Raw genomic sequence first — 15,040 nt, forward strand, 5'->3', positions numbered from 1 at the left:
TTTTCTCCTCTCCCCAGCCCCTGAAAACTACCATTTTACCTTCTGTCTCTATGAATTTGACTATTGTAGGTACCTCATATAAGCGTAATCATACAATATTTGTCCTTTTGTGTCTGGTGTTTTTTTCACTTAGCATAATGTCTTCAAGGTCCATCCATGTTGTAGCATGTGTCAGAATTTCCTTTTTTTAAGACTGAGTAATATTCCATTCTATGTATCTACCACACTTTGTTTATCCACTGATGGACATTTTTATTGTTTCCCTTTTTTGGCTATTGTGAGTAATGCTGCTATGAACATAGGTGTACAGATATCTGTTTGAGTTCCAGCTTTCAATTCTTTTGTGTATGTAACTAGAAGTGGAATCACTGGATCATGCGGTAATTCTGTGTTGTAGTTTTAAGAAGTGCCACACTGGGCTTCCCTGGTGGTGCAGCGGTTGAGAATCTGCCTGCCAATGCAGGGGACATGGGTTTGAGCCCTGGTCTGGGAAGGTCCCACATGTCGCGGAGCAACTAGGCCCGTGAGCCACACTACTGAGCCTGTGCGTCTGGAGCTTGTGCTCCGCAACAAGAGAGGCTGCGATAGTGAGAGGCCCGCGCACCGCAATGAAGAGTGGCCCCCACTCACTGCAACTAGAGAAAGCCCTTGCATAGAAACGAAGACCCAACACAGCCAAAAATAAATAAATAAAATTAAAAAAAAAAAAGAAGTGCCATACTGTTTTGCAGAGCAGCTTCATCATTTTACATTCCCAGCAGCAGTGCACAAGATTTCCAGTTTCTCCACATCCTTGTCAACACATATTATTTTCTGGGGGGTTTTTTTTTGACAATAATTATGCTAGTGGGTGTAAAATGGTGCCCAGGGAGTTTAAAAAATTACCATAGCCCATGGCTCAGTCCCAGAGATTCTGATTTAATTGAGGTGAGGCCTAGTAAACAATATTTTTTAGAACTTCCCCAGGTGATATTAACATGCAGCCAGGGTCGCTAACCTCTAATACATTCTTGGCTTATGCTACCTGACTTCTGTCTCATATCCTCAGGCTGCCTTCCTGATCTCACAGGAAGAGACAAAAGCCTAGAGGGACTTGCCAAGTACACACAGCAGTAATTAACAAAGGTCTGTCCAACTCCAAACACTGGGTTCTGTCCACTGTTCCCCAACTGTGCCCTAAAGAGTGATTTTCACAGGATTCCCAGTGCAATCTGCCAGAACAGATCACACTGACTCATTGGATCTGGATTGTGGGGTATATTAGTTTTCTAGGGCTGCCATATTCCTATGGTAATAACAGATTACCATAAACTGGAAGTTTATGGTAATAAACATAACAAATAAAAAATGTGTTATGGTAATAACAAATTACCATAAACTGGATGGCTTAAAACAATAGAAATTTAGTCTCTCACATTTCTAGAGGACAGAAGTCTACAATCAAGGCATTTGCAGGGTTGGCTCCTCCTGGACGCTCTGAGAATCCCTTCCATGCCCCTCTCTTAGCTCCTGGTGGCAGCTGGCAACCCTTGGCCTTCCTTGGCTTGTAGATGCATCACTCCAGTCTCCGCCCCCATCTTCACATGACCTTTCCCTCTGTGTCTTTGTGTCTTCTCTCCTTCTGTCTCCTATAAGGACACTGGTCATTTGATTTAGGACCTACCCTGAATCCAGGATGATTTCATCTTGAGAACCTTAACTTTATTATATCTGCAAAGACCCTTTTTTCAAATAAGGTCACATTCACAGGTACATAGGGTTAGGGGTTGGACATATTTGGCAAGGGGTGGGGAGGCAGACAGGGGCACATACATCCCATTACAGGGAGTTTTCTGTTGGTCTTCCAAATTGTAATCAGTTCCTCTGTGAATTAAGAGTTCAGCATATACCAAAACTCAATTTGTTAGGATCAAGGTTAGAACTTGACTTGCACTGGAATCAGATTACCAAAGTGGCCACATAAATCCTTGCCTCAGGCCAAAGAGATTGTCTGACTTTTTAGTCCATCTGTAATGGACTCTGGAGCAAAGTCTAGTCCCTAAGATGGATTTGAGGCTGACTTAGAGCTCATGAAGTAGTGCCAAGGCCCTCCAAGATGCCACAGAGATGCCCAGAGTAGAGCACATGCATGTTTTCTCTCCCATGATAAAAGGATCTTCCAGAGCACAGGGCATCGAGGTTGCTCTAGGATGGAAGTGTCTGGGGCAAAAAGTTCCAATCACTGGAAGTAGTAACTCTACTGATAGTGCCTACTGCATCCCAGGTAGAGCTCCAAACTGACCATGCTTCCATGATGTCCTCTCTCCCTGTCTCCTTGCTTAAACTTACCTCATCTAATCTTTGGTTCACACTGCCCCATGGTGATTTCAAGTCTTCTTGGAAAGGAAACAACAACAACAAAATAAGCCTCCTTCTCATGGAAGAGGTCGTGTCTGCCTATGGTAAGATGAGAGGACTCCTTACCAGGCTGTCTCACTCTTCAGCTAATTTACTGTCCTGTTTGGATCAAAAAGGTCCATCCCTAATGGTCAATCTCTCCAGACCCTGTATAATCTTTGGGCAGTTTGGGAGGAAGAAAGTTGCTTTTTGTCTCATAAACACCTCCACTACGTGCCAGAATCAGGACAGCCCCACTTTTCCAACTGCGCAGGCATCTGGGATGTTGAGTGTAAAATCCTGAGCTGAATTATTTTCAGTTTTGGTGCATTTAATAAGGTGTCTACAGTGAAAGCATTATGTTTCTCGGCTTTGCAGAGAATTGCACTCATGGTTCTCACTCTCATTTTCTTTTAATATTTGGAATGATTTTATTACAAGCTATGACTTCTTTATGAGTGAATACACCTGAGAAACTGAACGCAGTCTCCCAGTGGACGCAGCCATTTGTAAAACCATCAGAGATTCTATAAGCAGAGGTTTTAAGAAGTGAGAGAGGTTATTCATCAACTCTTCATGCATATTCTCCTGACTGCCAAGGAAATTAAATTTGTTTTCACCTCCTGAAACCTCAGCACATTTTTATTTTATAAATCTGTGTTTAATGCTAACGTGCAATCAATTTACCCATGATGGTGAAAACCTCGTCCTTTTTCTTCATTAGCAGTTTTGCCTTAACATATCCATTGATGATCTAATTTGTGGGTCTCTATCCTAAAGGTTTTTTTTATATGGAGTCACCAAACTGTTCATTTTTATATTTTAATTTCTCCTGTTAGGATGCTTAGTGAATTGTATAGAGACAGTACAAGTTCAGGGGCCGAATCATATCAATCTTTGCCTCACTGGAGTGCTTAGAGGAGTGCCTGCTTCATAGTAAGTATCCCGTAAATGTTTATTGAAATGCACATATGCAAAGTGGGTTTGTGCCTTATATAAAACACAGAAGTTTAATCTCCCCCAACATTTCATTTTATCCATTTTTAATAGTTCTATATGTGTTTTATTATAAGCCTTCTCAAATCTTAGTAGGGTATTTTTGTTATACATACACAAAACAACACGAATATAAAAGTTGCAGAGTACAAATGACCAATGAATAAATGTAAAGATGTTCTATCTCATTGATAATTAAATAAATACTAATTAAAACTGCAAGATAATTTTGTCTGGCATGCATGTAAAAGTCTGATAACATTCTGAGCATTTTGAGCTGATGAGAGCAATGCCATACACTGTTGTTGAGAATTGAAATAGGTACATGAATTCAGGAATGAAAATGTTCATTTCACTTAAGAAAGTCATCTCAATATTGGGAATCTAGCCTACAAAAATAATTGCACAAACCTGTAAATACACATGTACAAAGGACTTTGTATTAATGAATAATTTTAAGCAATCTCAATGCTCTCTGTAGAAGCACGAATAAGGAAACTGTGGTTCAGACAATGGAATATGATTCAACCTTTAAAGAACAAGGTAGATCTACATAGCCCAGAAAGAATGGTCAGGGTATACTATGTGAGAAAATTAATTATGAAACAATATGTGTATAGAACAATCCTGTTCTTTGTTAGAAAAAAGAGGGTGTTCATGTATATGTATAAGTGTGTGTGTGTGTGTGTGTAAGTGTATAGGCATAAAGGTGAAAAGTAGTGGAAGATTGGGATAGTACAACTCCTTTCAATTTTTATTTTGTTAGAGTACTATATTTACACTTTTCAATTTCAATGTTAGAGAAATAGAAATAATTCAGAACACATGGCTAATTTGATATAGTGATTATTAGAAGATCATATGCTTTCTTATACTTTTTCTCTTCCTTTTCTTTTTTTGGCTTTGTCAGGTCTTAGTTGCAGCACACGGGCTCTTTGTTGCGGTGCACGGGCTTCTCTCTAGTTGTGGCTTGCGGGTTTTTTTCTCTCTCTAGTTGTGGCGCACGGGCTCCAGGGTGTGTGGGCTCTGTAGTTTGTGGCACGCAGGCTCTCTAGTTGTGGCGTGCAGGCTCAGTTGCCCTGTGACATGTGGGATCTTATTTCCCTGACAAGGGATCATAACCCCATCCCCTGCATTGGAAGGTGGATTTTTTACGAGTGGACCACCAGGGAAGTCTGTGTTTTCCTATACTTTTAATGTAAGTTTCTAGTCACTTACTCTTTAAATCATCTTTAGAATCATTGAGATCTGGAAGACTGGAAGTTATACAGTCATTAAGAAAGAGAGGGAAAAATGAGTATTTTAGGGAGGGAGGGACTTCTTGGGAAATAGCTAGCCCTGAGAAGATAGGAGAGAAGAGCATTCTAGGCAGAAGGAAAAATGGGAGAGCCCTGAAATTGTTGTAGTTGGATGATATGTGCTGAATTGTGCCCCCTCCCTCCCCCAAATTCATATTTGAAGCCCTAACCTTCAATGTGACTGAATTTGAAGACAAGGCCAAAAGGAGGTAATTACAGTTAAGTGAAGTCATAAGGGTGAGGCCCTGATAGGCTGGGGTTAGTGTCCTTATTAATGCTTTCTGTCTCTTTCCCACCTGTGTGAGAAGGTGGTTTTCTGTAAGCCAGGAAGAGAACTCTCACTAGAAACCAAAGTGGCCAGCACCTTGATCTTGGACTTCCCAGCCTCCAGGACTATGAAAAAATAAATTTCTGTCATTTAGTCCACTTAGTATATGGTATTTTGTTATGGCAGCCCAAGCTAAGACATCGTGTTTAGGATAACTTTAAATTGGAGCTTACAGGACTTCCTGACAAGTTGAATGCACAGAGTAGGGAAAAAAAGATCAAAGATAATTTTGGGTCTCTTTGCCTGAGGGACTGGGGGAATGGTGATGCAATAGTTAAGATGAGAATTTGGAGTAGGGCCAGGCGATTATGTGAGGGGGAGGAAGCAGGACCAGGAGTTTCATTGTAAACTTACTAATTTTAAGATCTCTGCCTGTTAGACATTGCGATGGAGTTGGACATACAAGTTGAGGCTCAGGAATGGGAACACCAAGTTGGGCATCACCAGCATTTAGACTGGGTTTAAAGCTGTGGAACTGAGTGAGATGACCTAGCAAAATGTGTTAATAGGGAGCCCGGTGGCATTGCAACAGTTTGAGGGCATTTGGAGACAGAGAAACCAGTGAAATTAGTCTTCTAATTTCATGTGAGACAGGGAGAGCACCAGAAACCAAGGATGGTCGCCTTACTGTCAAGGAGGTCAAGTGAGATGAGAACAGAGGTTGAAGGTTCGATTGGCAGATGGAGGCCATAGGGCATCTGGATGATAGGAGTTTTAGTGGAGTAGTGGGAAGCAAAGAGCTAAAAGGCTGAAAGAAGAGCATGGGAGGTAAAGAAGTAGAGATGAGTCTTATGTGGAATTTTGCTCCAATGGGGAGCAGAGGAATGAGAATGTACCTAAAAAGAGATGCAGGTTCAACAGACAATTTTTAAAAATATTTTTATGATGGAAAATTTTAAACATATAAAAAGGTAGACCCAATAGTGTGATAGACCTCCTATACCTATCAACAGCTTTAAGAATGAACAATCTTGTTAATCTGTACTGCTGTGTACTTACCTACCCCTGTATTATCTGTAAGCAAATCCTAGATACCATTATTTCATCTATAATATTTGAGAGTGTATCTCTAAAAGATAAGGACTCTTTGCAAAGAAATGTAATCAGAATAGCTTTATGACACCTAAAAACAACTGATCATTATCCCTTAATATCAGATATCAAATATCCAGTGTTCCAAGTTCTAATTATGTCACGAATGTCATATTTTTATATGATTTGTTTGAATTCGTTTCCAAACAAGATTCACACTTTACAATTTCTTTTGGTTCAGCATTGTTATGTTTTTAAAATTTCTTTTAGTCTAAAGATTCTCTCTCCATCTTTTATCCCTCTTGCAATTTATTTTCAAAGAAACCGAGTTGTTTGTCCTGTACAGTTTCCTACAGTTTGATCGAACTTCTGTGGTTTTGTTTAACATATTCTTCTTCTGTATTTTACAAAAATTGATAGTTAGATCCAAAAGTTTTATCAGATTCGGGTTTAAATTTTTTGGCAAGATTATTTCATAGTATGCTTATCCATCAAGAAGAATATAATGCCTGGTTGTCTCTTTTTGTGATGTTAGCAGCCACTGATGCTCTGTGCCTAGATTTGTTAATTCATTAGGGATTGCAAAATGGTGACATTCTAATTCTATCCTTGCTTCTGTATTTATTAGCTGGAATACTTCCCTCATCCCTTATTTGGTTACCTACTGTTACAGTTTGTATAGGAAAGATAGAATAAATGTTTAATTCTTTCTCTTTAACAGTTTTTAAAATAATAAGTTGTTTAGTATCCCTAACCATGAATAATTTTTAAAATAATATGAACTCATGGATTTAAATATATTTAATGTGTTTTAATACATTGTAGTTATTATCCTTATTGATGCTCAAATTGTTCCCATTTGTACCCAAGGGGAGGTTCTTCAGTTGGCCCCAGAATTCTTTTGCCATGCCCTGGTAGTTTTGTTTTTTTTGTTTTTGTTTTTGTTTTTGTTTTTGTTTTTTATTTTATTTTATTTTTATTTATTTATTTATTTATTTTTGCGGTACGCAGGCCTCTCACTGTTGTGGCCTCTCCCGTTGCGTAGCACAGGCTCCGGACGTGCAGGCTCAGCAGCCATGGCTCACGGGCCTAGCCGCTCCGCGGCATGTGGGATCATCCTGAAGCGGGGCACGAACCTGTGTCCCCTGCATCGGCAGGCAGACTCTCAACCACTGCGCCACCAGGGAAGCCCTGTTTTTTTTTTAATAGTTTCCTTGCTATCTGGTATAACATGGTATTCTAGGCTCATCTTGTACAATTTCTATCTTATGTTGGAATCAGCCATTTCTCCAAGGAGAAGAATTTTTATTTTAAATGTGATACATTGAAGCATATTTGTACATGAATGGGGATAACCTGGGTGAGAGGAGATAACTGCAGGACCACAATCTTTGATTAGGTAAGAGGGATGGGGTAGGTGGAAAGCTTCATCTTATACTGGAACAGTTAACTCATTGTAATGGTACATTGGGCAAAGCAAAATGCTGTGGAAATACAGCAAAATAGCCATATGGATGATTAGGAAATAAAACTTTGCCTTTACGATTCTGGGTTAAGTGCCACATTTCCCACTTGTAAATTCTACACTTACAGGCATAAAATTCAGCTAGTAATTTCCTCAATCAGCAAATACGTCGAACACTTTTGTTTTTCTATAAATAACTTCCACAATCAAGAAATCACAAAATATATGACTAGCAAAACACTAAACTTTGGGGATTTTCCATAGATTGTTAAGAAAAAGTACTCAAGCTCATTATTTATCTTTTAGTTTCCAAGCTGGGTATTTATTTACTCCTAATGTATTTGAAAAAGTGAAAAATATTGATCTTGTGGTTTATTTGCTTTTGCTGCCAATAGGAGGGTCTCTTAAAAGGCACAAAGTTTCCAACTAATGAATGTCCCTGACATACAAATGGCTCTCCTATCTTGTCTGACTTGACTGAAGATTCCCCCCCACCTACCACCACCTTTTCCTTTATACTCATTGCTGCTGGTAGATCTATGCCATTCCTGTCTTTGCAAGGGCTGTAACATCATCTCTTCTCCCCCATTTCCTTCTCATGCTTGTTTTGCTATGTTATTAATGCTGTCAAGGAATGTCCAGGTACTGTTTTAAAAAATGTGAACTCAATTCTATCACCTTTAGACCTGTTTTAGATGGGCTGCATGAGACTGGCACTCTCTCTCTTCTCCCCGTCAGAGTCCCTGCTCCTTACATTCTTGGTCCACCTGGATGGGGAGAACTTTGGATGAGATAAGATGGGTTTAAGTCATTTTGAAGCCTGAAATATACATTTTAATGCCATTCAAGCAAGAGACTACAAAAAGAAAACCTTAGAGCAAGACCCTGAGGAGAGAAATAGATAGGAAAGAAAAAGAAAATTAGAAGTGAAAGAATACCAATAGCAGAGCTTGCAGGTTTGAAATAGTGCTTTGAACAACCAGGACTGAAAGAGGAAACTCTTCTCCATTCTCTTCTTTCTTCCTATGACATCAAATGCTCTCTGGTCCCAGAATCCTGAAATTGAACTACTTATGAATGGTGCTAATGTGCAACAGGTCACCAGCATTCGAGTTAAAATGTATCGTTTTGGGGAATTTAACTAAAATGATTTGTTAAATAAATTTAAGATAAAATTTTATTCCAATTTTTCATTAATCAATTTTCACACTGTCTTTGAAACTATCAAACTGTCTTATGAGCTGTTTATGCAAAGTTGAATTTTCAAAGTACAAATTAGAATCCAATCACTCAGTTTTCAGAAGCATTCACCCTAGGATTCCTTTAAAATAGGAATTTCTTTACTGTTTGTTTCCAGACCATTAACTACTTGACAGAGAATCTATGGGTGGGTTAAGCAGCCCAATGTACCAAAGTTGGGAATTGTTAGACAAAGATGAATGAGAAATGAGTGTTAAATAAATTATAGGGAGATAGGAAAATAGAACTGATTTATTGATCTATACATCTTAGGAATAAATCTATTTTTGAAAGTGAGGTAGAGCCTTAATTGCTGATCACCAGGCACATAGTATAATTTTGTTGTAGTTGTTACAAGGAGTAATCAAGTATTTCCTTCTTACAACATGAAATATTTACCATTATTTCCTTATTCCATCCTATTGATTTATCTGCGTACTATTTGACACACTTAATTGAAATGTTTATATATCTGCATGTTGCTTGTGAAAGTGCAGTGTCACTGTCACATATATCCCCGAAAGTTATTAAAATTTAATGAGCATCAGCTAGTGATAAATCTTAGAGCGATAACGTAAAACAAGATGGTGAAATAAGGCAATTATCTAGGTAATCTGAAAATGCAGACTTGCTTTGCTTGATATTTCTAGATATTTTAAAAATATCCCTCTATAATTTAATATTTACACCACTGAGTGATTTAAGTGGAGCAGAATTTTAGCATCTCTGTCCATGAGAGCCTTTGTTCTAAGCTGGCGATTAAATCACACGTATTGAAGGAAACCTCTCTCATTTTACATGACTCTTTGGCTAAAGATTGAAAGCCAATAACTACTTCATAATGCTTATTCAATTCAACTCAAAAGTACTGAGTTCTTAGCAACTATGCTAGATGATGAGATTACCGAGTCTCTAGTCTCGTGGGGTTTATGATCTAGTGAGGAACACTAAATAATAACATATTAAAACTTATAATGTGATATGCTCTGAAAGCCATGTCTAAACAAAACTCCATGCGTATAAAGCAAGTGGAGTGATTTTTCTAACTGGGAAGTCTTTGTGGAAAGTGTAGCTTTTAAGGCTGGCCTTAAAGGATGAGGAAGTTTTTGATAGGCAAAAATGATGGAGGTTAATTTTCTGAAGGAAGAGTACAGAGGCAGGAAAACACAAGACATCTTTAGAGGATTGTGAAATGTCCTGTGGGACTAAAACCTAGGCTATGGGAATTTGCTGTGGTATTTGGAAATATGGTTTGAGACCAGGATTATAGGATTTAGCAAAATAAGACAAGACTGAACTTGCCTAACTGGCAATAGGTAGCTGGGGAAAGGTTTTGAGCATAGACTGTTCTGTTTAAGGAAGATAACTCTTATACCGGTTTGTAGGATTGGAAGGGGCAGAAACTGGAGTGTTGGAGATCAAACATAAGATGTTTGCATTTGCCTAATGAGGAGCAAAGGAGGCTCTGAACTGTGTAGGAGAAATGGGAATGGACAGAGGGGGTGGTTTCTAGATTTTACTAGGGTAGGATTGTGATAATCTAGTGACAGACTGGGTGGCATGGGAATAGGGGTGATGCAGAAGCCTCCTACATTTATGCAGAGGAAGAGAAGGAAAAATATTAAGAAGGAGGAAGTTTGGAGGAGAGCTCCACAATGTCTCAGAAACCAGATGAGGAGAGGATTTCAAGAAGGAGGTCAACAGAAACAAAAGATTCAGAGAAATACAGTAAGATGAGGACAAAGAAGAAATATGTAGATTTAACAATTAAAACGTTGCTGCTAGTTTTTAATAAGGTGATGAGATTGGAAGCCAGATTGCAGTGGGTTGAGGAGTAATGAAGAGGTATTACTTTGGAGGAAATAAGAGTAGAGAATTATTATTTGAAAAGTGGTGATGAAGTGTAAAGGAGAGAGGATTATAACTCTTTGAGGAGAATAAGGTTGGAAAGAAAATTATATTAGGATAAGGAAAGCTGATTCTAAGGAGAATCGGTAAGCCCCAATGAGCTATGTCTCTCAGTATTCATGTCCTTGTGTAGTCCCTTCTCCTGGAATCTGGGAGGGTCCTGTGACCAAATGAACATGATGTCCTTGGACAGGCTTACAAGTCAAGGCATTAAGAAGACCTGGCAGCTTCTGCTTTTATACTCTGGAGAAGCCAGCCTGCCATGTAAGAGGTCTGAATCTGACACCATCCTGCTGTGGGGGAAACCCATGGTACCCACACAGAAATGTCACGGGAGACAGAGAGAGAGAGATGTCCAGCCAGTTCCCGGCTGGTCTAGGCATCTCAGCTGAGGCAGCAAACATGAGTATAGAAAACATTTTGGGCTTTCCTGCCCCAGAATATGCCACTTGGATCACTGAGAAGCCCTGTTCTACCCAAACTTCAGACTTGTGAGTGAGTAAATGATTTATTTTAAGCCACTAAAGTTTTTTGGTGCTTATTATGCAGCAATAGATGATGGGAACAGATGTGGTTTTTTGTTTGTTTTGTTTTTGTTTTTGTTTTTTTAATGTTAGACAGAGAGTTTTGAGGGATGGAATAAGGCCCTAAAGAAGATGAGGGGAGATGGGATCAAGTGGAAGAATTGGTTTTGGAAGTGAGTGAGGACACTGCTTTTTTGAGGCAGAAAGTGTTGAGGAAAGGACAGATAAAATTAGATTAAATTTCAACATGAATGGGAAGGAAATGGAACCAATTCAACTTAGACAGTAAGGTACCATGTTGAGAATGAGGGCTGCACAAGGGAGCTGAAAGCTAAAGAGGGGGAGAAAAACGTTTGTAAGTGGGAAAGGGATTTATCCTGGGAGAAGTAGACCAATGGCAGAGTGGCTATAGGAGCTCTGACAAGTGTGGTGGTCATGAATTTGTAGTGAGGCCAACAGCTCTGTGGTATTTTGTACCCACCCTTACTGAGATTGTCTCCCTTCAGTGATCAAAACTTACTGTTTAGGTAGGTAAACAGTCATTCCTATTTGCTTTAGGAGATTTGGACTCCAATTGTAAACAAATGGAAGAATTTTTTTTACCCCAAACTGCAATTTATTTCAAGTGTTTTAAAATCTTTCAAAGGCCCTCCCCACTTTTATAAAAGAATCCATGAACCTGCTGCTCGCCCATTTGCAATACTGGAAATGATTTCACATTAGCGATTGCTGAATCATATACCTGAGATTACAGACAATGCTATTTATACTAAAGAAGTTGAATGCACATCTATTTTAGCTTCCTGTCCTATTTTCATACTTCCATCCATTTGGACTTTTGTCCCATATGTTGTCCTCAGTACTCTGTCTTAAACTGCTGTCTAGTTATAGCTCAAAAAAAGCTGCTGTTCCAAATGGGATTTTATTTCAATAGGGGGCTCTACTTTCTTTCAATCTATTACTTAACTGACAGATACTGTGAAGCTTAATTATTCAATTTTTAAAAGCTCTCTGTGATGGCAAAAAGAAAAAGAAATTAGTTTTTATACCCTTGAATGGTACAGAGTGACTCTTCTTTGTAGCTCTTTATACAAAAGCTAAACTACTGGAGGGGTCTGGAATATGACTAGTTGTAGAAGCCAAAGCTAAACAATCCAGTGACTTTGAGACATAAAGGGAGTTTATGACATGCTTGTGTCATTACTGAGTAAAGTCCAGTTGCTTCCACCTGGTCCCTCACCTCGCCTTGACCTCCAGGGGCTCCTTGCTCCCTGACCTCTCATTTCTCTAAGCCTCAAATTCCTAGTTGGCTTCATGGTTGGCTTTGAACTCCTGATCCTACTTATTTTTGTGCCAGGACCTAACTGCGTTGCTTCTCTCTGTTCTAGCTGCTCAGTCTGACTCAGTGACACACTGCAATCAATGGGCCTGGAGTTTCACACTTTAACATCCCTCCCTCTGACTAGGACGTGGCCGCACAATAGGGAAAGAACTTGCCAAGATGCAATATCCATTGACCTGTGCCAGGCAATGCCTAGTGTTATGGCTGGCCAGAGAGGGTACCCAGTGACATTCAGGTAATTCTAGCAGCTACTAAATAGGTTTGTTCACCAGAAAGCTCCAAACAGGCCCTTTAAAACGTGATAAGATGGTGTGGGTTGCCACGTCAGGGTTGATAAATAAAGTTAGCATTCATGGTTCTTTCAGTCATTAGCTAGGCAGTGATTTAGGACTGCTTTATTTTCATACCTATGTGCTGGAAGTTAATACGTATTAGGACAAGCATGGACTCACTACCAAGTTAAATGAATATCAGGCTGAAGGAAATTGAGGTTATATATCATGGTATATGTACCATGGACAAGTAAAGTAAGTATTTCAACTGAAACAAAAACTCATTTTTGCTATCCCAGTCAAGCTACATGCTAAATAGATTGGGAAGGAGAAAATAGAATCAAACAAATCTATGACTTGGAAACAGTATTGGCATCAACATAGCTGGGGAAATTCAAGCCAGATTGGAGATGTGCTGAAAACCAAATTTTCTAAAGGCCCAGGAGATTTTGGCATGTAGTATTGAGCAGTTAAATTCTAGAGCTGTTTCATCTGGGCCAGCTACTTACCATCACCAACATCAAACTTGCATAATGACACTGCAGTTTTACTGCTGAAAATGAACTTTTCTTGGCTTGAAAATGTGCAGAGGGTGAATGGCAAAAAGAGATCCGAACTGCTAAGCAAAAAGCTAAAGGGAAACATTTACAGGAGGCTTGAGCGTAAAGAACTTCTCAAAGACACTTGGCAGAACGATTTCCATCTAAGGGATAGCCGTTACCTAGTTTGCAACAACACACTAAGCAAACTCATTTCTTATGAGGCCTTCCAAAAGGATCATTAGGAGCAAAGATGTCCCAAAGATCATAACGTGAAGAGTGATGATCATAGAAAGCCACGTGGGGACAGATAATTCCTGTTATCTGGTACAAAAAGACAGCTTTTAATACAATGCTTGTAGTGGATACTATTATGCAACACTTAGATGTCCCCTTCAGGGCTGAGGTGTTCTTTCCCTCAGCTGCATGGGACATTGGCTGCTGTTGGCTTATAGTTGAGTTCCTAACCCTCTGCTGAAGAAAGCTGCTTTTCCCCAGGTCGTGCTCCTTCCTGGGGCAGCCCACATCTACTGACTGTCCATGAGGGCAGTGGTCCCCAACGTTTTTGGCACCAGGGAATGGTTTCGTGGAAGACAATTTTTCCACGGACGGGGGAGGAGGGGGATGGTTCAGGCGGTAATGCAAGCGATGGGGAGTGGTGGGGAGCAGTGGGGAGCGATGGGGAGCGGTGGGGAGCGGTGGGGAGCGATGGGGAGCTATGGGGAGCGGTGGGGAGCGATGGGGAGCGATGGGGAGCGATGGGGAGCGGCAGATGAAGCTTCGCTCACTCGCCCGCCACTCACCTCCTGCTGTGCAGCCCGGTTCCTAACAGGCCACAGACCGTACTGGTACTGGTCCCTGGCCTGGGGGTTGGGGACCCCTGCATTAGGGGGTACGAAGGCCTGGACCCCTTGACCTGATTCAGGACAACTCTGAAGGGCCATCACACTTTCAAAACTCCCGTGTAGGATGATGGGAGGCCGCTATTCACATTGCTTCACTACGCCCTGATACCCTGCTTTCCTCATTCTCTAACAGGGGTTGTTCCAATAAACCTCTTCCAGTCAAATCTTTGTCTCAGTCTCTTTCCCCAGGAACCCAACCTAAGATGATGCTAAGCTGATACCAACACTGGGTGATGGGACAAAAATTGCCAACATATACTTGTTCCCAGCCTTCCTTTCCCCTGTTCCTCTAAAGAGGAGCCAGACTTTGCCTGTTTCATTTCTCCCCCTTTAGCCTCCTCCAGGCACCATACTGCTTTACAGAGTTTTGATAAATGGGGAAAAGTGGTGGGGAGAAGGATTAGGGTGTTGATGGGAACAGATGTAGGAGAAGCTGTGGCAAATAATGAAAGTATTGGGTATGGAAAAGGGATTTCAAGAAATATCACTGTGCTCAACATGACCCCTTTATGGTACTTAAAGCAATACAAGCAAAAAACATTCGGGGAAATTCATTTCTGTGGCTTGACTGCCATTCCACTCTCAGCTGGGATTACATGGGTCATAATTTTTAAGCTTTTCATTTGAATATAGGCATCTTTGGATGTCAGTGATTATGTCAACAAAACCATAATTTTAGGAGTGTTTTCAGATGAGGTATAGTTTTACTCTAGCCCAATCCATATTCTTTGAATCCTATGAATTTAGATCAACAAAAGTTGATTTATAGGGCCCAGGGCTTTAAGCAAATGGGTTTGTGATAATATAAAAATAATT

The sequence above is a fragment of the Mesoplodon bidens genome (genome assembly GCF_964165515.1).
Source record: "Mesoplodon bidens genome assembly, chromosome: 8".
NCBI lineage: Eukaryota > Metazoa > Chordata > Mammalia > Artiodactyla > Ziphiidae > Mesoplodon > Mesoplodon bidens.